Source organism: Homalodisca vitripennis, chromosome 4 (assembly GCF_021130785.1).
Source record: "Homalodisca vitripennis isolate AUS2020 chromosome 4, UT_GWSS_2.1, whole genome shotgun sequence".
Classification (NCBI taxonomy): Eukaryota; Metazoa; Arthropoda; class Insecta; order Hemiptera; family Cicadellidae; genus Homalodisca; species Homalodisca vitripennis.
In genome coordinates, this window is record NC_060210.1 from 43,644,211 (window position 1) to 43,671,031 (window position 26,821).

The window sequence follows — 26,821 nt, forward strand, 5'->3', positions numbered from 1 at the left end:
CGCTCTTCAATTGACGCCGTATGTGTTGACAGTGAAATATTCAGAACATGGATGTGGAGATTCTCAACACTGGCATTTCTGACCATACTGGCCAATTATGCAAACTAAACCTTCCAGTTAGAAAGAAAACTTCATCATCGTCAGTCAGACGACATCTCAATAATCGTAGCCTCAACAACCTAAAACACTGCCTGGCGGAAGAAAATTGGGACACTGTATTCAAAACAGAAGATGCCAACGAAGCTTACAATAATTTTCTTTCGATTATTACAGCAGCTCTAGATAAGGTTTGTCCCCTAAAAAAATCGAGAATTAACAACAACTTTAAAACTATACCACTCTGTGATGCAGAAGCAAGAGCACTCAAACAACAGTTTCTTGAGGCTGAAGAAAAATTTATCATGAGTGGAAAAGAAGAAGACAAACAAACTGCTGCCCAGCACAAAAGAACCTACGATAACAAACTGAAATCTATCAGACGCAACTTCAGTGCTCAGCATATTAATAACTCCACAAACAAATCCAAAGCCATTTGGAACACTATCAACAATGAGAGACACCTGAAAAAGACAAAATCAGCAGGAAATCTGGATCATCTCAAAATTTCTGGAAATATTGTAGAAGACCCGACTTTAATATCTAACTATTTTAATGAGCATTTTGCCACCATAGCAGAAAAAACACTAAATAAAGGTCCTTCGAGATCCTCTGGAGGTCCATCACCCGCAACTCAAAACACACCTCTTTACATCCAATCTCCACTTTTAGTACTCAAGCCGACTTCTCCAAAAGAACTAAGCGATGTCCTAAATGGCCTGAAAGTAAAACCATCTGCTGGTTTAGATGAGATATCATCAAGCATTGTAAAGGTCTGTAAAAGTGAGTTGCTTCTCCCACTAGTACATGTTACCAATCTGTCCCTACAAAGTGGAGAGTTTCCCAAGAAAATGAAATTCGCCAAAGTCATTCCACTGCATAAGAACGGAAGCAAACACAGTGTTGAAAATTATAGGCCGATATCGCTCATTTCAACATTTTCAAAGATTATAGAAAAAATTGTCCTGATAAGAATCTTTGAGCACCTTAACAACAACAATATCTTGACAACGAGTCAACATGGCTTCCTTCACAAGAAATCAACTCAGACAGCTCTTGTTGACATGGTAGAACACATAGTGGATAGCATGGATGAAGGCAAAAATGTCATTGGTATGTTTATGGACTTGAGTAAGGCCTTTGATTGTCTCGGCCATGACCTAATACTTGATAAACTGAGATTTCTTGGATTTCGGGATGATCCAATGAAGTGGTTTAAGAGTTACCTCAGTGATCGTGAGCAGCTTGTGGAGATCAGACAGATGGTGAATGGTCTTGAGACTAAGACTAGGTCTAGCCTCCTACCAGTGAAAAGAGGTGTTCCACAAGGGTCGGTCCTTGGCCCGATTCTTTTCATTTTATATACGAATGACCTGCCTCAGTACGTTGAGCCTTTAAGCCACACAGTTATGTATGCTGACGATTCGGTTTTGTTAACAGCGCACAAATCTTTAGAAACCCTTGAAGTAAATTCTTTTATAGCTGTAAACCTTGCCATTGAATACTGCCAGAGCAATGACTTAGTCTTCAATGAATCAAAGACTACCCAAATCATCTTTGGAAGCAAGAAACAAGAAGTCTCAGCTTTGCCTGACTTCCAGGCGGTAAGAGCGACAAAACATCTTGGAGTAATCATTGATGACTCGCTGAACTGGCAGGACCACATAGATTCTCTCTGCAAGAAACTCAGCAGTGCCCTATTCGCCCTCAGAAGAACGCAAGCAGTTAGCACACCTGAAGCAGTTTTAACTGCCTACCATGCCCTTTTTGAGAGCAATATGAGGTATGGTATAATGGCGTGGGGTGCGTCTTCCCAACACAACTTAGAACGTGTGCTCGTTCTTCAGAAGAAAGCAGTGAGGCTGTTATCTGGGCTGGGATGGAGAGACAGCTGCAGAGGACATTTCAAGGAGCTGAAGTTGATGACAGTTGTGGGTTTCTACATCTACGAAGTCATCGTCCTGGCGACCTCAAATCAGCAGACTCGACATCAAGACCTGCATGGGTATAATACCAGAAATGCCCAAAACTTTAGCCTTCCTGCTCATCATCGGACACTTTAAAAAAAAAAAAAACCATCATATGCAGGGGCAAAATTCTACAACATCCTGCCTCAAGTCATCAAGAGTGAGAACCCCAGAACGCTAAAGCTTCATCTCACCAGGTGGCTTCTTGAAAACCCTTTCTACAGTGTGAATGAGTTTTTGAACTGGCAACACTTTCATCACTAATCATGGATTCAAAACCGAAATTGATTTGTGAAGCAAGAAAATTGTTGTAATTAATTGTATTAATTTGTAACGCCATTTCAGGTCTTTGTGATTTTGAAATAAAGCTCTCTCTCTCTCTCTCTCTCTCTCTCTCTCTCTCTCTCTCTCTCTCTCTCTCTCTCTCTCATTTCTATTTTTAAATTTTTATGACAATTTCAACGGTACTTTTTCGAACAAAATCCGTCAACGCATAAGTGAGCATTGCCACTTTAAAAATACGCTTGCACATGCCAAGAGCAACAAACAAATTATACCTGGCAAAGCAAGCGTATCTTTAAAGTGGCCGTGCTCACTTATGCGGTGACTGATTTCGTTGTGAAAAGGTACCGGTGGAGTTGGTATAAAAATGACTAAATAGTTTCTACCCTATACATTTTTTTAACTATACCGGTTTTTTGTTTTTGACTTTACAAATTTTTAACAGACGCCACTCTGAAACGGGTTATAGGGTTTTCTTAATATTTTATTTTCAATAAGATCTACCAAAGGTTAACACAACTCTCAAGTTTCATAACTTTATCTTAACTTGTTGAAAAGACATAATATACGGAAAACTAAAGATTAGGGCATACCTTCATATGAAAGTTTTGCTCATTTTTATGTATAAAACAAAATCTCGAAGTATTGGAACACTTTTACTAAACACCCTGTATTAGACAGTATTCAATCTACACATGGTTCTATATGCTGCATTACAAAGGACGCGTAGAGTTCAGTTCAGAGCATGGGTACGAAAATGCCACCGAGATGCACCAAGGTGTTTCCTCTCCCTTGTCTGTCCAATCCTCCCAGGTCCTGTTTCCTGTCACCCATGTCATCTCCGTTAACTTGAGTGGAGTACCATGTAAAAGGATTCTCGCGCTATCGGTTGTTTTTGTCGGTAGTAGAAAGCTATCCGCAGTTCGCACACAGGCTTCTTTGCAAACTAGTCATGGGGTTACTTAAACGTATAATGTTTGGCTAGAAATATTTATAAAACTTTTTTGATTACACTACTGAACTCATTTTAGACCATCATTTCAACTAAGTTGAGAATTAACTGGTAACAATAACAACAAATTTATTTTAAATAGAGGAATGAACATTCTGATCTAACTTTCTGATCCAAATAAAATAACAATGGCAATAATTCTTTTATTCGCTGCGCCAATTTATACGATTTTTTGTTGATTGTTACACGTCTGTGTCACTTAGTTATAATAACCGAAATGCTAAATTAAATATTATTATTAGAACCCTGATTGTTGTTATCTTCCGATTGCTCCGTTTTTATTTACGTTAAAATGTGGGTACTATTTTCATATAACAGTATAGTCTTCCATATTCATACACTGTAAATGTGTGTGTGTGTGTGTGTGTGTGTGTGTGTGTGTGTGTGTGTGTGTGTGTGTGTGTGTGTGTGTGTGTGTGTGTGTGTGTGTGTGTGTGTGTGTGTGTGTGTGTGTGTGTGTGTGTGTGTGTGTGTGTGTGTGTGTGTGTGTGTGTGTGTGTGTGTGTGTGTGTGTGTGTGTGTGTGTGTGTGTGTGTGTGTGTGTGTGTGTGTGTGTGTGTGTGTGTGTGTGTGTGTGTGTGTGTGTGTGTGTGTGTGTGTGTGTGTGTGTGTGTAAAAAACACCCGTATTTAGTATTTCCGATTTCTTTTCAAATATTATCAGATTAAAATAAGCTAAATTCTACAATTAATTACATGTTATGAATACAATCTAACAATGAAACGCTACAATCAGCTGAATATAACAGCGAAAATTGAAATAGCTGGCTGTTGTGACTCACAAGCAGTGTTTTTGCATAGTGACAATTATTGATATTGTTTAGCACTTGGTATTGCATTTGTAATTACATTTTCAAACTAAAATTTAATAACTGTAACGTTATCATCAGGTGTTTATGTGTTCAATACGTCTATACACGATATAGACTCCACAATTCTATTATAAAGCACACGGTTAAAAAAACGATTAAAACACATTGTGTAATTATTGTGTTTTTGTTTGTACTTTATCTTCTTCCCTATCGAGAAGAGAAGAATATGAAGTGCGATCACTACTGTTTGGAAAACCAAGACAATCGCATTAAAACGTTTGAGCATAATATTAATCAGTTTGTAACATGTACAATTTAATAAAGGGCTTCATAATAAATATTTTTAAATAGACTGTGTATACAAATTAAGCCTAATATAATAGTTCTCATGGTAGTTCTCATTGAATATTTCTACATAACTTCACAGAACCCACAGAGCCCAAAACCCGCAGGTGTCCTGTATAATGCGGCTTGTGGAAATAATCACCGTCCCCAAAAAATACCAAACAATTTGAAATTGAGTATAGAAACTAAATGTACAAATATCTGGAATAATTTCATTGGCTAGATTAGTACGCCATTTCGTTCCAATATTGTGGCCATTCAATTTAAAAAATCATAACTCCGTTATTTATGGAGCTAGAAAAAACTGTTTTGGCACGTAGTCGGAATCTTGTATTCGTAAACAAACCATATTACTATTTCGTCTGTCACAAAATCTACAAAATCAATATTTCAGTTGTATCTCGAACAGTTGTCAAGATTCTGTTACAGGTAAATCCCATAACAATATTAAAACCCTCAAGAATTGGCGAGATAAAAGCTGAAACAAATTCATACCTGGGTCAAAAATTAATCTTGTACGTATTTGGACTAGGCTCAGTGGCTTGGTACACAATTTGGCTTTAATATAGCGGACGTGCAAATTAAAAATATCATAACTCCGCAAAATATAATAGGCATACAAAAATATTGTTTTCGAACAATGTAGTTGGGTATGTATATATATATACAAACAGTATGTTTGTAAAACAAACCATATTAGTCTTTCAGTCGTTACAAAATCTACTAAGTACTTCCGACTGAGCTGGAAAAATATATAAAAAACAAGTCCTTAATATCAACCAGTAACATGTATTATTAATTGTTGTAACAGTAATGAATGCTCTCGTATTTCCAAGGATACACTAAATAGATGATAAATGAATAACTACTACCGATGGTTCCTGTTGTGGGCCAGGCAGACTAGTGCTGTCCTGGTGGTGAGCGCAGGATGACCTGTCTTGTGTAATACTCCGTACACTGTTCGTGCAATTAATTATGCCCCCTTGCTCAATTAACACGTACAGTAATTGCTGGACACAGCCGCATCATCAGGCCAAGTGAACCTCTCGTCCTTTATAAATCTAGTCGCACTTTCTCTGCGTATCGCTGTCGGATTTAGGATTAAAACATCAACGAGCGCTATGACTTTTGTAGCAATCTACTGTAATACTGGCATCATTTTCCTGTCATTGCCCTCACGCCATGCAAGTTGCCCTCAGTTAAACGTTATATCCATCAAATCGATTAAGGTTTATTGGAATAACTTGATTGCGGTGAGCAAGGGAATTGCGGACATTTGCCATTGTTACACATTACAAAACTATACGCTACAGTACGTTTCAAGGATTGAAATCTGTGATCTCCTTCAGGTGTAAAACAGCGTTAAAAAGCCGCTAAAATTAAATCCAACTCCTTGTTTAATGTCTTGGAAGTTTTGATGACTGAAGAAGAGTTTTATGGATTTCAATCCTCGTCGAAACTTAGCGACACACACGCGCGCGCGCACACATTTACATAACTATGTCTAGTGTCCGCATCCTATTATCTTTTCAAATCATCCATCGTCAGTAACAAACTTAAAAACATTGACTGTAAAATTCATAAATTGGTCCGAAAGTACACTTTTTTCGGCTGCTGCTATTTTTATTAGTTTTACTGATAGTAACGTATCTTGACTGAAAACTAATTGTTAATTTTATGATACTTGAAAATTATTTTCTTAATTAATATGTGTTATTGGATAGCTTGTTGAATTTAGAGCTCAGAAAGATTGTAAATATATAATCTGATGATTTCTAAAAACTTCCTCCTTCCAATAAGAGATAGTGAAGAACTCAGAAGTGATGGTTAATATAGTGTTTTAATGATGATTATCTCATTAGGAAGGATTGGTTACAGGACACAACGAAAGTCTAAATTTAGATCCGTAAAAACAAAGTATCCTCATGAATTCAAGCTTGAACCACTGATGCAGGGATTAAAAACAATAAAATAATAATTCTATATTTAACTACTCCAGTTGTCGGTTTTCCGTAAACAGCCCATTTCTGTCTCAAATTTATTGATTTGCTAACGCTCATTTAAATATGGTATTACACATCATATTAGCGCAAAGTAGGCCTACTTCTCAGATATAGTGGTGATGTTCTCCTACTGCAAGAAACGCGTGTGGAGAATGTCAATAACCCAGAGAAGCAATATGCCAGGTTATAACCATTGACTTAGACCGGCAGAGATAGACCATCACATCATGTGCAACCCGATGCTGAGGACTTCAGTAAGTACTGCATCAGTGCTGTGGACGAGATTCGACAGAGCCTCTCTCTTCCATCATCTTCTGCTGTCGATCTGCTGCAACGCAGTACCCCGGCAGCCCATTCCCGGCTCTTCAATTGGCATCCAGTGACTGGTGGTGAAGTGAGTCGTTTGGTTTCAGGGTTTAAATCCTCGGGAAGCTGTGACGTATATGGCATATCGTCAGTAATTGTGAAAGGTGTAATCGATGCAATAGCTCATCCACTGGCTAAATGTATAAATGCTTGTCTACTGGAGGGAAGTTTTCCCGCTAAGTTAAAAATGTCTAAGGTAGTACCTATTTTTAAGAAAGGTAACTACGGTGAAATAAACAGCTACAGAGCGATCTCTCTGGTCCCCTGTTTTTCCAAAGTGTTCGAAAAAGTCATGAAAACTCAATTAACTTCTTTTTTTCGAAATTAACAGTCTTTTCAGTAAGAGTCAGTTCGGATTTAGGTGTGGAATGTCCACGATCGACGCGGTCGAGGGACTTGTGTCCCACATACTTTCCAAGTTTGAACTAGGTTTGCCTACAGGAGCCACATTATGTGATATTTCTAGGGCGTTTGACTGCGTCGACCGGGGAATTTTGTTGAAGAAGTTGGAGTATTATGGAATAACTGGTATTGAAATTCCCTTTTTAATTCCTATCTCAGTAATCGTTTTCAAACAGTATTCAGCAATAATACCTACTCTAATTATGCTGAGGTTTGTCATGGGGGAACCACAGGGATCTGTTCTGGGCCCACTTTTGTTTTTTAGTCTTAGTTTAATGATTTAGATGTTAATGTCAATTTCAGATCGGTTATGTTTGCTGATGACGTTACTTTTTTTACAACTCAACCTTCATTAGACTTAATTTTTAATGATTTTAAAATTATTTTAAATCAAGCCGATAACTGGTATAAAGCCAATATGTTATTTATGAACACAGAGAAGACCCAGCACTTGGTATTTTACTCTTAATAGAGCAATTTTGAATGAAAAGACAATTGAGAGTGTAAAAACTATTAGGAATTTTTCTAGATCCTACGCTGTCTTGGCACATACATGTTGGTTATGTTCATAAAAAAGTGAGCAGGGTGGTATATTTATTGCGAAAACTAAAACTTTTATGTTTCCAAAGATACGCTAAGAATGGTTTACTTTGCACTGTTTCAGAGCATCATTAGTTATGGTCTGCTCTTGTGGGGCAATGCATCTGGTATTGATAAAATTTTATTGACTCAGAAAAAAGCCATGAGAGTTATAGCGGATGCTAATTTCAAAGATCATTGTAAGCCGATTTTTAAAAAAGAAGCCATTTTGACAGTTTATAAATCTTTACATTTTTTACTGCTTGATCCATGTCAAAATAATTTTCAAAACTGACACTGAATAAGCACATGCATATTCACAATACCCGAGGCGCTAACCTGATCAACAAACCTTTCACAAGACTTTCAAAAATTCAAACTTCATAGAGGCCGTTTGGAAAAGATCTATTCAATAAACTACCACTGAATGCTCAGAGTGTTACATTCAATAAATTTAAAACTGTTATTTATAAGTGGCTGGTAGAGAGGCCGTTTTATGACTTATCAGAGTTTTATTCATCTGACATCAGTGAGATAGTTTTTTAGTGTATTGTCTGCTAAATAGTACACCTTTGTCTCACTAACATTATTGTATTAAATTAATGTAAAATCTATTGTGTCTTCTATAATGAGTGTTTAATTTAAATTGTTAATTTTACTGTTAGTATAAGTATTCTGACGTGATCTATTGCATGTATTGTCTAATGATCAATAAAAAATCTTATCTTATCTTATCTTATTGACTTGTGGTTGCTATTGGTTATGGAAGTAACGGCATGGATAGTCGGGAAGTAGGAAGTTGATATAGTAGAATATAAGATATTCATAAAAGCTGTATTAAAAGAGTGAAACACAATATAATACTTAAATAATTTATTATGAGGTAGTGTAACCATACTGTTAGCACTGAAATATTTACGGGGTTTTGATATGTTCAATGTCTGTTTTAGTGTAAGCCCAGTCAGTAAAGCCATGCATATTAATGTATCTATTGATTAAAATTATTGTAGTGTAGTTTAGTAAATATATATAAAACGTGTTGTAGAGTTTAAAATATGTTATATTTTATTTATTAAAATTTGTCCCAAACAATTCACAAATTTTCAATTTGCTTAGCCTTTGTATATTTGAAGCATGTATTGCTAATACGGCATAATATATATCAATCAGACTTTAAAATTTTATTTACACTATTCTTAATGTCTATCTCTCAAAACTTAATTTAGACACATTTGATATTGTCTGTGGTAGTGCTGTTGCCATACCACCGTGATACTTTTTACTGATTCGGTCCTTTAAGCTTATTAAAAGTTATTAAAATTATTATCTTTCTCGGAAGAGTTCCAAATTCTTTGGCAAATCTTCTGAGCCATCAAAAACTCTCAGTTCAGTCAATCAAATTGATTACATATTAAATTAGAGAAGTATAGCAAGAATGAGTTACACTAAAAAACTACACTTTACATAGTTATATTATACAGGGATTCAATCCATTTGAAAGATAATACTTAAACATACACATAAGTGTAGGCCCTCTCCTTTCTTTTAGCAGTCGCTGTGTTATGTGAAATGTGGTAGAATTTGGACATCTTTAGACATGAATCACTGTATGCCATGCATAGTTCCCACTAGTATAAATACATATATATGAGGCTACTGGAATATGAAAAAGCGTTTAGTAAAATTAAGTGGAGCTTTTGAATTTAACTTTCACGACAAATGGATTAATGGGTATATTTTAGTTTGAAGTTCTGGTAAAAAAACTTTTTACGTTTTAAAAAAGTGGGATATTATAAGATTTAGTAGAAATAGTTCTTGAATATGATTTCCAAAACTTGTTTTATTCAAATGTTCGCCAAATTACGCACATAGGTACGTACGTTTTCGGGCTTTTGCAAACTTATTATCGTACCGTCAGTGTATGTAAAAACTGGGGATACTATATTGAAAAATATTTAAATTATTACTACGTTTCAGAATGGTTTCCTATATTTTTGCCTTTTGGGCATAAGTTTTCAATTTTTTAACGTGAAGAAAATATGTTTAATGTTGTATCTCTATCGACTAAGCCAGTCTTCAAAACAAAATGTAGCAATGCTTCTTTATAATGTCTTCATATATACCGGATTTGGTTTATGTTAACTTTTTTTCTACCTTTTCGTCGTTTTCTAATAAGAAATACTAGTAACACTTCAAAAATACCCTTAGAATAAAAAAAGTTAGCAAAGTTTCAATTTTACCCTTGTACTCGGACTTTGAGTCAAAGACATTCCCTCCTACTATTGTTCAAGTTCCTGTTGCAAAGTTTATGTTCAAAATGAATGGGAAGTCATATTCTGTGGTAGTCATCCAGTATGCGGATCTGTCAGTCGTACAATTCAGGTTTATGAGATTGCACTTTAGGCCATTCTTGCCTCAATAGTAATTATTATATGAATATGAAAATTGCAGTAACATATTTTATATGTTGTTTGCGGCAGACGCCATAGTAACCCAAGCAATGTTAACATACGAGTAGAATCAGAATCTCTTCGTATGGAGTCACAGTGAAGGTGTTGTCCATCAACATTTATTCTTATTGTAAATCGATATATATATATATATATATAAAACAATTACTCAACTGTTTGAGATTTATTTTAAAATCAAGTATAAACTGTTCTTCTCTGCCCCAAATCCATATTAACGAATGTATTGATTTTTTTACAGTAATTTTAGATATATAAAACAATTATTTTATATACTCGTACATATTTGGTATTAATGGAAAGTTCCTACACTTCAGATGTGCCTTTTGTGAATTTGAAACACATCTGACTGCCCAAACTTAATCATATAAGTTTTTATTTGTGAGTCATAATATGAGCATTTCTAAAGTGCCTGGTTGCGTAATAAAAAAGTAATATTGGAAAATGTTGTATTCATTTACTAGTAATAATAAATATGATTTTTTGTTTAGTTTAAAACAGCTGATTACTAGACCACACGTGTTGTTCAGGCAGGTATTCTCAACCCACCAAATAACTTAATATCAGTTCATTTATTTATGATGGTTTAGATTCGTCAATACTTACAGAAATAATTTAAAATAACTATTAACCATAGTTAAGAATAGCAGTAAAGTACAGGAAAGTTGTACCTGGTAGTGTATTCCAACCCGCGTCCACACACCGACTGGCCGCCTGTCTGCCGCTATCTCCCTCTCTCTCCCTCACACGACTCCGAGAGTCCGTGAGCTGTGTACGTCTAGTTTAAGTTACAACATGCCAAACCGTACGAAACTATGTTGCCTAATTTCCTGTTCAATTTGATGGTTAGTTTTTATAATATCCGTTTGGGGAAGGTACGTACGTCTAAGTGGTCTATTACTGTTAAAAAGCGCAGCCACATAATGTGCGCTTTTTAACCTCTATGCTGGGTTCCATTGTTCGATTCCTGCAAAAAAATGATTTTATGGATTATTTAAGCAATTGATATGCAAAATAAGTTATATGTGTATATAAAATATTTCCAGGAATCAAGTAAGCAGTGTTCATAGATCCATAGAAAATTAGGTACTGAGTTTCAATTGTTACCTATTCCGTGTAAATTATTGTTTCATTGTAGTATCTGAGATTTCAGTAAGCAAATTTGATGTCAGTCGCATTACAAATAAATATTCTAGCGTCGCTACCTCAAATCGTAAGCTATAAAATACGATAGAATTCTATGTTCCTATCATTGTAAATAAATGCTGGTATTTCAACAAAGAGCTCCAAAAACAGCTGTTTTAAACTAAAATCAATGTTTCCAAAATCTTACAACATCGGTCTCGCAATATTTTTACCTGTTATAACTTCTTGAAAACTTTTCAAACTAGAAATATATTTGAAAATATTTGTTACTTTTCATTTTTTTTAAGCGACCTAATGAATGTATACCCAAAATTTATAATTTTCAAACAGCAAATCCACAGTCCAAACGCTTAGTTATTTTTGTAATTATTAAACTTGTTTTAATATCATTCACAAAGAGAGGTTTTCTCTAAGCTTGGGGCGAATCAATTCAAAAGTGTGGCCTGTATTATTCATACGTACGAGATTAAACATTTTATTTTAAACGCGTTCAAGAGAAAGATTTAACCCTTTACTTAGTAACATACATCATCCTGACCTCTCTACTCTCCGTGCTGTAACACACTCACTGATACACTCGGTCAAGGACTTCTATTCTTTAACATAATTTTCTCGAGTTTCCATGTTACTTGAGAGAAAACCCCCATTAGTTAATTTTCCTTGTATTAATGTTGTAAAATAACATCGCAAAATCTATGTGTTTCCATGATGTATAATGGCGACACCAAGGCAGTAATTACTCCACTAACACGCGCCTCCCGAAGAGGTGTGTCTCCATGACAACACGAGCTACGGTAATCTATGGCATGGACGCCCATGTTTGTTTGTCACAGAAGACAAAACAACTGGGACACTTGCAGGTTTGGCTCACCCACGTCAATATTTTGAATACATTTCCATTCCGTTTCATTTAACTGACGTCTAAATAGTTTTCGCAATAGCATTGTGAATCAATATTGTGATATACGAGTATATGTATAAGTTTACACAATGGATTTCCGATCACTTTACTGTTTGTATTAACTGTGTTCACCAGGAATTAGTGCATAAAGCGGACTATACTTTTCTACTTTTTAAAGTTTCAATGCTGACCAACATTCCTTATAGGACTGTCTAGAACAGCCCTTACGTCTCACTCGGACCCGGCCGTCGCGTGTGTCTCTGGTCAGGTTGCATCATCCTGCCGTAACCTGTTGGTTTATCTGGTTCTCGTTTTTACATCTGTGCGGCAACTAAGGATTGATGTCAGAATGTGGTCTTCTCGAATAATGTGTAGAATAAAGAAGTCTTATAGTAAATATTGTACACAACTACTATAAAGATAACAGAGTTCGTAATTTCTTGTCTTAACACTTTATCTGAAAGTATAAATAAATCAAGTAATGACTCTTTCTGTGAACATTTCTAAACACTCATTATGAGAACATAATCCAAAGCCCGATGCATCCCTTCTTATTTTTTAAAATATTTGTAAAGTAATTAATATAATTATAGTTGATAATACTTATGTTTGAGTCAAAACATAAAGTTACACAGAAACTAATGTATGTGTTGAAATGTCACATCCAAAGATTGCTGCTACAAGAGAATCCGTCAATAGAAGAATAAGGAACTAACAAATTCAAATGCATAGTTTTATTTATTTTATGTAATACAAGTGGCTCTTGCGGCTTAGGAGGAAGACATAGATAGGTTTTGTGACAACTATTAATATAATCTGATGGGATTGTAACTGACTCAAACTGTTTGAGATACAAAACAATAATTTTAGACAAAAAGTTTAGGACATTTTAAACGTAATCCACAACAATTTTTTTCTCTATCTGCATAAAACGGAGTTATATTGAAATTTTATGGGCTGCCGTAATACAACTAAATAGTATACCAAGCTGATAAACGATCTTAGTTGAGACATTTGTAACATAAATTCGTGTATTAAGTTTATCTTGTTTCAGCTTTCCTAGCGCGAGTACTTGGTGTTAGAACAACTCTTATGAGATATACATTTGTAATTGATATCTCTAAAACCGATCGAGAAACAAAAAATCTGTAATTACAAAATGTTTTAAAAGCGTTCTCTAGGTTCATAATAACGCAGTTGTAAATTTACTTTAAGTTTAAACGGATGCCTTATTAAAACGAAATGCCGTGCCAAGCTGGGCAACGAACTAGCCGAGATATTTATAAGATCAATGTTTGTACGAAGTGTCAACTTATTTGGGCTTTTTTGGAACAGTTATCGTTTTAGAGAGTTGCACCTAAGGCACAACAAAAACAGTATTAATGAAATAAATCTAATTAAATCAAACTGATTACAACGTGGATGTTATACAGCAATACTTAAGCCCAAAAGCAATGAACAAAACATAAAAATTAACTATATGTTAACTATATAATATATAAGCACGACTTCGTATAAGTAAACTAATATTGATCGAGTAAATATTTTAGTCCTTACTCATTATTAGTGCGTAATGTAAGGTAAAAAGAGCTGCACTGACACACTTTAATAAGTCTGATGGCCTTGAAATACTTTGAAAGTTTTTTGGAAGGTGGCCATGTCTGGCAAGAGCTTTGTAACCACTCAAAGAATAAACAATGCCACACAGCTGAAGGTTCAAGGTCCTGCTTACGCTATAAGGTTAATTTGGTCTACTCTAATAACCTTAGGTTACCAAAAAGTAGCCATCTCGAGATTGATGACTGAACCATCACGCCGCTGCTACTCCTCCCCCTGCCAGCGCCAGATCACACGTGCTGGAGTATGTGTTCGGTCACGCAGTCCTGTGCGGTAATCCCTTAATTGCAGGGACTCACCGGCCGTGACAGCACCGAGCTTCGTGACTCTTCCGCAAACAAGACAGTTCCAAGATTACTTTGGACGCTCAGGTTTGAGGTAGTGCAACTGTATAATCTATTTTTATTTTAACATATTAAAATATCTGACAGTGGCCAGTTGCATTTCACTAACTTAGCCACCTGATTGATGTAAACATGCAAGTCGTTTTGAGTTGCTTCGTCGCCAACTTTTTTGGATCTCTTAAGACGGACGTTCACTCCAGATTCCAGGAGTCATGTATGTATGACAGCGCCGGAATTCAGACACTTCACTGAGTGGAGGAGGGTGGAATGAAGCTGAATTAACATTCGCATTGACTCAACCCTTCCCACCATGTGGATAAAACTCGACTGTATGTGAATAAAACAAAAATTATAATTGTTTGTGGGTAGTTATGTATAGTCTAATTTAATCTGTACATATTAAAACACCTGCCAGTGGTGCTGTGGTGGTGGACAATTCAATCCTTTACTCACCTGATTGATGTAAAGAACCAAGAGCCACAAAACGTGTTACAATCCATTATTGTTTTGTTTACATTCTCTCCTACTTGCTTTTCTTAACACAATTTCTAGTTTTTTAATGGTTTATTTTTATTTTATAATTAAAAATGCAGTACATTACAGTTCTTTATTCACATCAAATTGCAAAGTCCTGTCGATTAAAGTTCACATTCATGTAGGTATCCTTTGCTGAGTTTGGATAGTTTTTATTCAGTTTCCTTCAAAAATTTTCTCTTTTCATGTCGTATTGCGTTTGAAGACATGGGCAGGCAAGTACGACTATGAACCATCTTTCACTTGTGAACTTCTGAGATCAAATGAGATTCAGACGAACCATGGTACATATGAGTCACAAGTACTTAAGATTTGTACAAGTGGCGAATTAAGCTACACTAACGTTAGGACTATGGTAATTAGTAGTTGAACATTCGTTTCAAGCGTGAAAACATTCTCCCTAGAGCATAATACGCCATGTGTGCTCTTTCACTCGCGTCTCTCGCGTATTCTAACATCAATAGGTCAGTTTACCATCGTTCTCGGACCATGAGTCCATGACGATAGTTAGTATAATAGAAATGTAGTTACAGTATGTTAATTACTGAGCTAATACATCATTGAAAGGAATGTACAATGTATGGTAAGTATTTGACGTGTTACAGCATGTGCGTTGTCCCCATTCCTGTCACGGGCTCCCTGCACGGCGCGGGGGCGGCCATACCGTCCACAGGACATTGGCCAATTGGCGGATTGGTTAACCTTGTAGTGAGCGCATCACATAACAGGGAAAGTGCTTGCGATGAGACCCATTGTTTTGGTCAGGGTCACTCACTCCGGCCGTCGTGGCTCGAAAAGGAACGATTACAATGTTTGATGACAATGTTTGTGTAAAACTGATGATTAGAGTATGGCCATCCAAATCTAGTAAAATAGCTAGTAAAATAGATAGCTATTACCATCTCTATTAAGTGCATGTTTTAGAGTTGGTGAATTCGACACACAACATGATGGTTGAGATTCCTGACTTAAGCGTGTCACAACGCTCTGGTATGATTTGTTTATTTTAGCCTGGGTTGTAATTATGTGTTAGGTTAGTTATTTACCTGAAGAAGAGATCATATCGCAGATCTCAAAACGCAGTGTTACTGATTTTTTTGTTTCACTAAACGATGGCAAATGTCTGGAAAAATCCTGTTTCCTTCACAATCCTTCCATCGTCAAAAATAAACTTCAAACAAAGAATTGCCATCTACTTTGCCCGGTTCACACCTCATCAGAAACTATAGTAAGCTTGAGATATTTTGACCTAGCTGTGGAAAGCCAGCTCAGCTTTATGAACTTAGCGTAATTACTTCTCTATAAAACAACCACAGGATCTCAGGTTTTTTAAAAAAAAAGTAAAGTAAAGAATGTCTTATTTTACCAGGCGAAGTTAGGGCTAAGAAGCCCTCTCTAACACTTAACCTGGGGACCAACGGCTTAAAGGTGACTTCCGAACCACCACCAATGGCCGGGCAGACGGGCCGCTTGCAAGGACAGGATCGCTCAGAGGTCACCTGTCCAAGCAGCAGCCACGCTCGGCGTTGCTTGATCTGGTTATCTTGCGATAACCGCCGTACCCACTACGCTGCGCCATTGGTTTTAATTGTTGTTTTAATTATTATTCATATTTAACAGTTATCATTGACTTGAAAGCTAACTTAAACTATCACTTTAATTGTACTTATATATCTGTTCAACAATCAACACGTTTTTAAATAATATATATAATTAAAAAATTATAATAATAAATATAATTTATTTACAGTAACTAATGAGTCGAACGCCGATGTATACCACTTGACTGGACTAAGGACAGGAAGAAACCTAGGTACTTTGTCATTATCCGTGGGCCACTATTTTTGGCAGGGTTTTTATTACCGAAGACATCAAGAATATATTATTAGAAAGAACATATACTTTATTTAACTTGTTGCGAAATTAAATGTCATTATGACGATCGGTTCTTGTTTTATGTCTTCCGAAAGAAAGCGATGTCGGCGAGAAGTAGGCCACTATATCCCCATCTACTATTTGTTATTAGCCTATACAAGTAGGTAAATACATACGTACATTTTATAAATATAATAAGTTAACGAGCGTTCGTAAAGATTGTCTTTAACTATGGTACTACTAGTAACATTTTTTATGATAAACCTAATCGAAACCTACTTAAATTTATAATTATGTAGTAATTTAGGACCCCGGTAAGAAAACTCTCTCCAAATTGACAACGAATGACAACTAACACAGTACAGAACTGCTCAGATCTCGGCAACACAATAACTACTGTAGCAACTGATCACGACAGGACTAAGACACTTTGTACCGGGTACTCGTCCATCCCAAAAGTACTAGTTACCACAAACCGAAAGTACCTGGTACAGGTTATTGTTTCAGGTGTATATTTACGATGCAGATAGTTTATGCGTTTAACGCAGTTCCTTGTACAGAGTACTCGGACTCGTTTATCAGTAATAGTACGTATTCATTGTATGATTCTAAATCAGTACAAGCACATTTTGTACTAGGTAACTGAAAGTACTGGGTACAGTTAGAAGCCACAAGCAGTAACTAGAACTAACCTCACTTTTGCAGTTGCTGCGTAGCGGTAAGATTAAAATATTTATCGTTTCAATGCAAATTATTGAATTATTATATGTTAAGTGCCGTGTATTTAGTAAATTAAAATAGTTATAGAGTTTGAATTTATATATTTGTTAATGATTGAATTCAAAATTCCATCATAAATGTTATTTTTAGTTGAAGACTACTAAGCGATCGATTTATTTGAAATAAAATGCTCTGGGGGGAGAGGGGGGCTTGTCCCGTTCGTATTTTATTCTAAAGTTGTACCTTTGTCAGAGGATTCTATTATTTTGTCAAGGAAATTGGTGGAGCCCCTCCCCATGATTACTCAGGTACAATTATATAACACTAAGTAGTTTAATTTTATTTGTCGGGTTTTCAATTCACTCAACTTCAAAATCACAGACGAGTAGTGGGTGGAAGGGGAGCTGAGTAGGACGCGCTGAGTCACTAGACGAGTCTACTTTCTCAGTAGAAGGAGTGTCTTGATGCATAAAAGTAGTGCCTTAATGCAGGAGCTTTTCTAAATAGTCGTGTTTTACATAGAAGTTGATTTGTACAAGATGCAAAAGGAGCTGTTAGAAATATGCAACTTTATCCCATAAATAACTATTGCATAGGCAGGTCTTCATATTTGAATGTGAAGTTAAGTTGCGGGTGATGGTGCTACCTGAAGTTCGATCTCGTAAACAATGCACAGACGCACTAAATTTGTTACTTCTCACACTAAGGCAAGAGAATATATTTATGTTGTAGTTAAAGTGAAAGAGGGTGAACGCCCCGGGGTAGACGGTACTAGCTATAGCCGGCCGACCTTGTCCTGCAGTAACCGGTTACCAGCGCTGCGGTGAGGCGTGACCCGGTTACCCAACTTGTGACCGCGCGATCGTTTACGTAACCGATCTGGACGTTTTACTTCTCAGCAGGTATTTCTCTTCCTATAGTCTTTCCTCGGGCTCAGGACTCCTCCCGACAAAAATCTATTCCAGCTAAGTAGCCGGTATGCTACAATACTTACTAGCAGTGGAAACTCAACGGTACTATAAAGAACGGAAGTATTTGAGCCACTTCTGCGCAAACCAAAAGTCCACAATTGCCAAAAGTCCTTTATTTGTGCTTGATAATGGAAATAATTTTGAAAACGACGTTCTCTTATTATATCGGGAATAATATTTGAGAAACGACTGTACTAAAAGAAATGTACACAGTTTGTACCGAATTTTCATTAAACTTAGAAATCAGTTGACCACTTTATATATATTAATCTTTATATATTATATTATTAATATAATATATTATTAATCTTTATATATATATATATATATATATATATATATATATATATATATAAAGTGGTCAACTGATTTCTGCGAGTTTTGATTATTCATATTATAAATTGAATTGTTATACGTTATTGGTTAAACTAAGGCACACCTTTAGAAAATGAATTGAAAATTGATAATGGCCAAATGGTGATTATTAAAAACATTAATCCCTTATAAAATAAGAAATCTAAATTTCAATGGCTAAATTATAGTTTTGTAAAGCTGTAAAAACGACAGATTATTATAAGTATTTACCCTATACGTTAATCCAATGGTACAGCGAAGAAAATCTAAGATGCTCTATGCAGAATTCACGTGGGTGATGTGGTGGTCTAGAGAGAGTGCTGGTTTAAAATGTGTTAGGTACAATGTTCTATCTCATACGGTTCTTTGGGGCATTCCAAAAATTTAAAGGTATCATTTTCCCACTGAGCTAAGAAAATAGTTGAGTAATTGTTGGTTATGTATTAATAACAATTGAGTAAGTAGAAATTGTAACCAATTGGAAGCAACGTTTAAGTTTGCATCTGAGTTTGAAATAATATGTACAAACAAAAAGCTGTTTCTTTAATTATCACGAGCATATATTACAAACCGAAATATTGTTTTCTCTAGAATACGGAAAATGATGTGAGTTTGCGAGAACTCTGTTGGTAAAAAGTTTCACATCCATTTTGTAGTAGCAAACATACTTCCCTCCCTCTCACATGAGTGTGGTGAGACAGGATCACTTGAGAAATACAAAAGATCGTGGATATTTTTCGGTCGATTCCCACCTCCCTGAACAACGTAATCCTTTTTATGAACGTTAGTAAAGTCGAATGTTTACAAATGTACAGCATGTGTTACTTGAAGTTTGCAGGAAGAGCTTCTCCTACTTTGGGCCGATCATGTACAACGGCCTCCCTGCTTCATGGATGCCTGAAAATATTGCCACAAGAAACGTTCAATCGTAGGTTAATACAGCTTGCTAGAGACCGTAATATTATAGTAAGTATCAAACGTCGGCAACTTCACTTACACGAACGAAATATAATCAGACATTTGAAATTAGCCCTCACAAGGTTTATTAGCGGAACTCTAGCGCAGTCTCTCCCACAAGATGACGAGACAGTTGCACGATTTCTGTCTTTGTATGGGTAACTTTAAACTGCTACCATGCCTGTGTAATCGTTTGAGATTGTATTTGTGCCATTGTGTTCTCTTATGAGAATCTTTTAATTCGATGTATTATTCGACCTATGCTCTCATTTACGATGTTTTGTAGGACATCCCCATTTTACATGAACAAAAATAAGATATTTGGATCAAAAAGTTTAGTGTTGAAAACTCATGTTAAGTGTTGCTGTGTAAAGTTTTAATGTTATATCTGCAACGGTTCAAAACATAAAGGGGTCATTATTTTCGTGATATTCAATTGTCATGCCTATCACGTTGGCAGTTTATTACATTAAAGTTTTGTTACTAATCTGTACACGATACTAACAGTCCACTAAAAAACAACGTTATTCGCTTAATTTGTATTGTACTTGAAATTACTCACACAATGATTATATCAAAAAGTAGCCTATCATATAAAAATTGTTTGTAGTTTGTAGCTGATAAATGAGCATATTAAAATGAAAATTGCCTAGAATAAAGATGTTTTATATCCACAATTGCGAGAAAATATAGGATATTCCATTAAAAATATTAAAGTTGGCTTCCTAATTGCAAAATAGTCAACAAGCCAGCATGTTTATGATGAGGATATGCAGGTTGGATATTTTGTGTTGTTAGGCTAACGTTTCTTTATATGCCGTAGTTATACATTTTACATTGTATATTGTGAATTTAAATAAAGAAATACGGTTTAATTTGATCAGTTTAATTTATTATTGAAACTCATTTTTTAAAGTGACACATCATACAGACGTATCTGAGCTATCCAATAGTGTTATATCGTGTTTTAAGACTTATATAGAAACATTTTAAAAGACTCCCTGTGCAAATGTTAAAGCCATTACAAAAATTTAATTTAATCAGATGTTGATAAACTAATTTGTAATTTAAATTTTAGTCTGGCTCAACCTGTCATAGGTAGGAACCAGTCTGGCCCACCAAATCACCAGCAAGGTGGGCGTGAACGACACATGTTCTGCGGTGTATGCCACATTTGCAAGTTTCTGGCATGGCAATATGAGCACTCACAAACAGGTTATACCAGCTATGCATGGATTTAAACTAAATAAGTAATATATTTTCCAAAGATGTAATTATTTATAACCAAACCGTTTATAAGAACAAATGTTTCTAAAACACGCATACAGACCTTTTAACAAAAAATATTTTAGATATTAATAATGAATTGGAATTTTGTTTGTCAACTTATTTTGATAGTTTAAATTCTTAGTCTGCACTTTTCCTTAAATATATATAAACAGAGTTCTGCCCTAGACATGTATATGAGTTACACGTTCATAATTTACACTTTGATTTTATAAAGCTAGCTTCCCTATCATTTCTTTTTGACAGAGCTTCAGGGGTTTTTTATATTATAATGGCATTTTTAGTTGAATCCAATCACCTTTCAGAAATGACATTTATGATATGATTCGGTGACGTATATTTAAAGAATTTTTGTTAAAAATGCAGGATTGCATCAAAATGCAAACATAAAGACTTACATTACCTTTTTAAATAACAACTTAGAACTATGTAACTATTTTTAAAGTGCAATTTGATAAAAAAGGATGCACAATTGGAGATATTGATACTTCCATAAAAAAGCTCAACTTCCCTAAACTTGTAAGTAGTGAGGTTATAAATCTAGAATAAAATTGGATTGTTTATTGAACGCTTGATTTTTCAAAAAACAGTTACACTATCTGATACTTTAACATAGTTAAGTATAATGACCGTCTTCTGCTAGAGTATAATCAAAATCATTGACGTTTAGAGACCTTTGAAGCACAAAACATTTTAAACAACCACTACAAAAGTAGTGTACAAAACATCTTTATAGAGCAATATTTTAGAGTATATATCACTAATTAAACTGATAAACATATGCATACAGTAACACGACGATGGCTTTTTTCCAGAATTTATTTATCATTTTCAATAATAATGGCAAAAAACCGTAACCAGTTTTTTACGTCAAACGTCTAAGTATAACGAGAAATGTACGTAGGCTTCGCAATTATGCACAAACAATTATTTAAATTATTTTCTGTGTACCTGAAGGGGTACCTAAAAAATTATTCAACTTAAAAATTAAGCAATCGTGCACCCGAAATAGTATTTATTTAAGCGCGGGATCAAATTTAACAAACCACCAAGACATACAAACAATAAAAACACAATAAGGAAATGCATAGCAACATGTACAACCGGCGTACAACGCGTTTTACGAAAGCCCGGTGTGTACCCGATCGCGTGTACCCGATGTGGTAGTATATCGTCGTGAAGGTCTTAAAAAAACATTTTTCCATAAAAATCTTACCTTATTGTGTCTCAAGTGTTCAGCATCCCAAGGAGTTTTAATACGTAGCAATTCTTGTAAAAAACAAGATAATTTGTATGTCAAAATCTATACATATATGAACTGTGGGAAAAACATTATTGACAAAAGCACGATAATTTGTAAATCTATATAAGCTTTTTCAAAAACGATTGGCACTTTGCTTACTGCCATCCACAAATATAAACAACAGACACACAACAACGTATGTCATTTAATACATACATGTTGACCATCAAGCAAAATATTTACAAAACTAAGAAATTTGTTAAGTAGAATACCTACTTACGGGTTTTTCAAACACAAAGTACAACAAAAGCACAATTTTGCGATCTGTAATTTACATAATGCCGATCAGCTGTCGTCTGCGAGTAGATGAGACATTGTCACAGTGATTCATGAATATTAATATTTATACTAGCAGTTATCCACAGCTTTACATGCAATTACATAGGTTTTTCCTTGTGTATGAGCACTTCTGGTTTGAGTGAATTATATTTCAGATGCCCATGTTGAGTTTGCCTTGTCAAAATCAAGAAAATCTATTTAAAAGTGTATATTTATGGCCATTGTAATTTACCCCAATCTTAACTTTTACAATAAACTACTTAGACTGTATCTAATACTCAGTATTTGCTAAAAATGTATAGTTAAAAGTATACTTTTCATTTTCGCGTCTGGATATTTTCTTACTCTGTAGTGCTCAACCCCAATTACAGAAAAGGTTGAAATAAGAAGTATTGTTACTATCAAGCTTACTCTATGCTTTCAGAGTATAAAATGTAAACAATTAGAAAATAGTGGTTAAATAACTAAACATATGGTTGGTCTGTCACAAAACAATGTTTACATAGTATAATTTATTACATTTGACATGTTTTTTAAATTAATAATATTAGTTTACTCTAATGCAACTTCAGAGACAATGAATTTGCTCTAATGCACCTTCAGAGACAAAGATAGTATCATTCAAAACTTTAGAGACCAAGTACAGAGATTTTTGAAACAAGAATCCCAGACTCTATGAATGTTCATGTAAAATTTTTGTACATTGGTTGAATAGTTTACGTGTAAAAGTACAACAAACAAAAAAACTCACGTTCACATATTTAGTATTATTAGGATTAGGATACAACTGCAAGGAAAATATTATTTATCAAACTGAGATAAATTCGTGATCGGTAATTTGTTATAATTAATAATGGGACGAGTCTCTGCAGAAAATCCCGTTGATTGATTCTAGAATCCCAATCTTTGTTGAAGAGTGGTACCATGAATTTGCCATCAAAATTGGTATAAATATTCTTTATTGGCTCTTGATATGTATTAATAAATGATCTTGGAAATTTTAGCCCGTAAAGATGTTAAAATTAATAACTAAGTTGATATGCATGTTGCCTACCTCAGTTTTAAAAAAGGACTGACTCATCATTCTTCATAATATCTCTTAAGAGCTATGAGTAATGACCTGTAATTTCCCACAAGAACAATGTTAAATCTCATGCACTTATGTATAATGAGTTATTTGTTGCCTTTATTTGTTATCATGGTGTTATGAGAAATGTTCCATTTTAAATACATAATTAATACCCATCCAAACACTTTTTATTTTATTTTGTAAAGTGTATACATTTTTAACACCTAAACGATAAAATACAGTAATGTTTTAGATTTTTTCTAAATAACCAATAAAAATACTGAAAAAAAAACTAAAAAATGATGTTTAAAATTTAAAATCTCATGTCATTCTACGACTGAAAATAAGGTCATAAAAGAGCATAAGACTTGACATTATTCTGTGACTGGCCAATGTAAAACCAGTCTCTTAAGCACTATCGAGTAAGCTAAAATTTTCCACAAATAGTATTTACACGTCATAGTTTCTAAATCAATAGTCAACACTATTTCCTTCTCTTAATTTTGTAAAAACTTCTATTTACATTTAAATATGTAAAATAATATGGCTTGTGTATTTTTTTAAATTAATTGACCTTAATAACTCAAGAAAAACAGGGTTTATGGTAAAAGACCCCACCAAAATTTGATACCTATTGCTTAACATAGAAAGTTTTTTCAGTAAATGTATACTTTGAATTGATTGAAACATTTTTTGAGAAATTTACTATCAGTGTTTAGTTCATTTATTGCTAGAAGCCTAAAAAAAGCAAAAGTATCAGAGCAATCATATTTGTGTTGTTAAATGAGGGAAAAACTGTGAGTTCAGCATTTAAGTTAACCATTAACTTAAACATTACTGTCACTCCAATGTGCAACATTTTAAAACAATCCAATCCAATCCAATCCAATCCAATCCAATCCAACCTAAGTTTTTTTTTTTTTTTTAATAAGGAGAAGCCGATCTCCTTTTTGCCTTATTCTGCCCGTCCTCATGGGCCACTGGCCTGTGCAAGGATCTTATCAAACAGAATAAGGGGGAGAGTCGATACAGTACAAGGTCGATGGTACTGATAAAAAGTGGCAACGGTCACAGACAGGATTCGAACCTGCGCTATCTCTAACGCAGACTCAAAGTCCAGCGTCTTAGACCACTCGGCCATCGGCACTCCCCGGCATAGTTCGTTGAGTATGTAAGCTGATTGTCTGGAACAAGTGTACTATGACTCATTAGGGTTGATTTTAAGCTTTGGACAGGACTCTCTAAGGCATTTGGAGCAGCAAGTCAATTATGGGGAAGTTGACTGTTGGTGGCTGGTGATTTTAGACAAACACTGCCTGCAGTACCCCGAGGAACTTGCACAAATTAAGTTAAAACCTGCATTAAATCATTCTATCTGTGGACCAATGTTATAGTTTTATTTTCGCATAAAAACATGAGAGTGCATCCTAACAGTGTTGTCACACTTGTAAATATTCCAGAAAATCTTTGCAAGGTTGTTCAAGAAATAGACATTAACAGAAAAGAGTAACCTAGATGTACACAATTTGAGTTCTGAAGAAACATCTTGACTCCGTGAACAATCTGATCGACTCTTAAAACTTCTCAGCAAGAAACATTTCAAGTCTTTTGTGTTGTCAAAAAAATAACTGAAAATCGATACAAACTGTGAGCATTATTTAGAAACTGTAATAATTATTTTATCTATGTATGTTTTTAATACACAAAAGCAAACTAGGTCCTATTCCCCAACAGTAAAACGTAGGCCTAGGCAGAATTTTATAAAAGGAAGTTCAAATGCTTAACATAACCTCAATATAGTTGACAAGAAAGCGTTCTTGTTTGTATCCCATTTTAGTGCAAATACTAAACCTAGTGACATTGAGAATTACCTCAAAAGGAATAAACCTGACAACTATGTTGTAGAACAGATTGCATCTAAACGACCTGATCTTTACTCCTCCTTAAAATTAGAGTCTCATCAATTATCTTTGGGGATAATTGGTTAACTCACCAGAATTCTGGCCGAATAATGTATGTGTCTAAATTTAAGAACAAATATCCTAAAAACAGTGGGAATTTAAACTTGGAAACTCAGCCCAATCAAATATACCATGATTGACAATAAGTTTAATGATAAACAAATATTGACTACTCATCTAGAAGACATGAACCATAGTGTAAATACATTAGAAGGTGAGTATAAAGCAGTCATAGCGCAATAGCATGTGCAGTGACATCTACATAAAATTGATGAAGTTAATTATCTAAATAACAGGTTTGAAGTAGATATTTTGTGTACATGTGAACACTGGTTAGCTAAAAATGAGATTGTGGACATACGTGTAACAGGTTACGACAATAATGACCAGTGCCTACTGCAGATCATCGGGCAGGAGAGGTAGTGTAGCAATTTATACCAAATTTGGAAGGGTAGGTGTTGAGGTACCGGACTTTGTGGAACTTTCAATTGAAGGTACGTGTGAAATAGCTACCATTTACATTCAAGAGTTGATTGAACCTTACCTGTCTAGGTGAGTACCGTGTGCCCTTGGACAAAAATTTTAATATGTTTATTGAAGGACTATTCAATTTATTATCTGTATATAATTCTAGGAATAAGTTAAATTCATCTCTGGTATTGTGTAGACATTTCAATGTAAATATTTTATGTGATCATATTAATAAGCATATATTTTTAAATCTGTTGACAAGTTTTAATTTAATAACAACTATTAATGAAATAACTAGGCCTGGTTTAGGTCAAGGTTCTTGCCTTGCTAATATAGCGACTACAATACATTCTGATAGGATTTTTTTGTCTAAAGTTGAGCCTATGATTGTTTCTGATCATTTTGCAATCATTATGGGCTGCCAGTTGCAGTGTACATTTACTGATGGTGCTGCAAGGATAATTGTTAATTGTGTGAGCTCACGTTATTTTGCAGCGCTATTAAGTAAAACAAGTTGGCTGTTTCTCTACACTCTTTTAACAGTAGATGAGAAGTTTGATTGGTTTTTAAACTACTTATTAAACATTGTTGACTTTGTTTCCTGTAAAAATTGTTTATAGTAAATGTACATCTCAATAAAGCTAATTGGTATAATGATTATCTTAGACGTCTGAAAGATCATTGTTAGTTTATGTACGAAC

The 26,821-nt window shown here is 34.8% G+C and overlaps 1 protein-coding gene across 2 annotated transcripts in view; it reads right to left on the reverse strand.

Annotated features, from left to right (window-relative positions):
- The window catches only part of LOC124359228 (phospholipase B1, membrane-associated-like), a 64,364-nt gene extending 53,290 nt beyond the window's left edge, over positions 1-11,074 (reverse strand). The window contains exon 1 of one of the 2 annotated variants that reach the window (XM_046811797.1): positions 11,003-11,074. The gene's annotated coding sequence lies outside the window, so the exon portion shown is untranslated. The remainder of the gene's footprint in view (positions 1-11,002) is intronic. The other variant, XM_046811796.1, reaches the window with a different exon arrangement.
- Between the last annotated feature and the right edge of the window lie 15,747 nt (positions 11,075-26,821).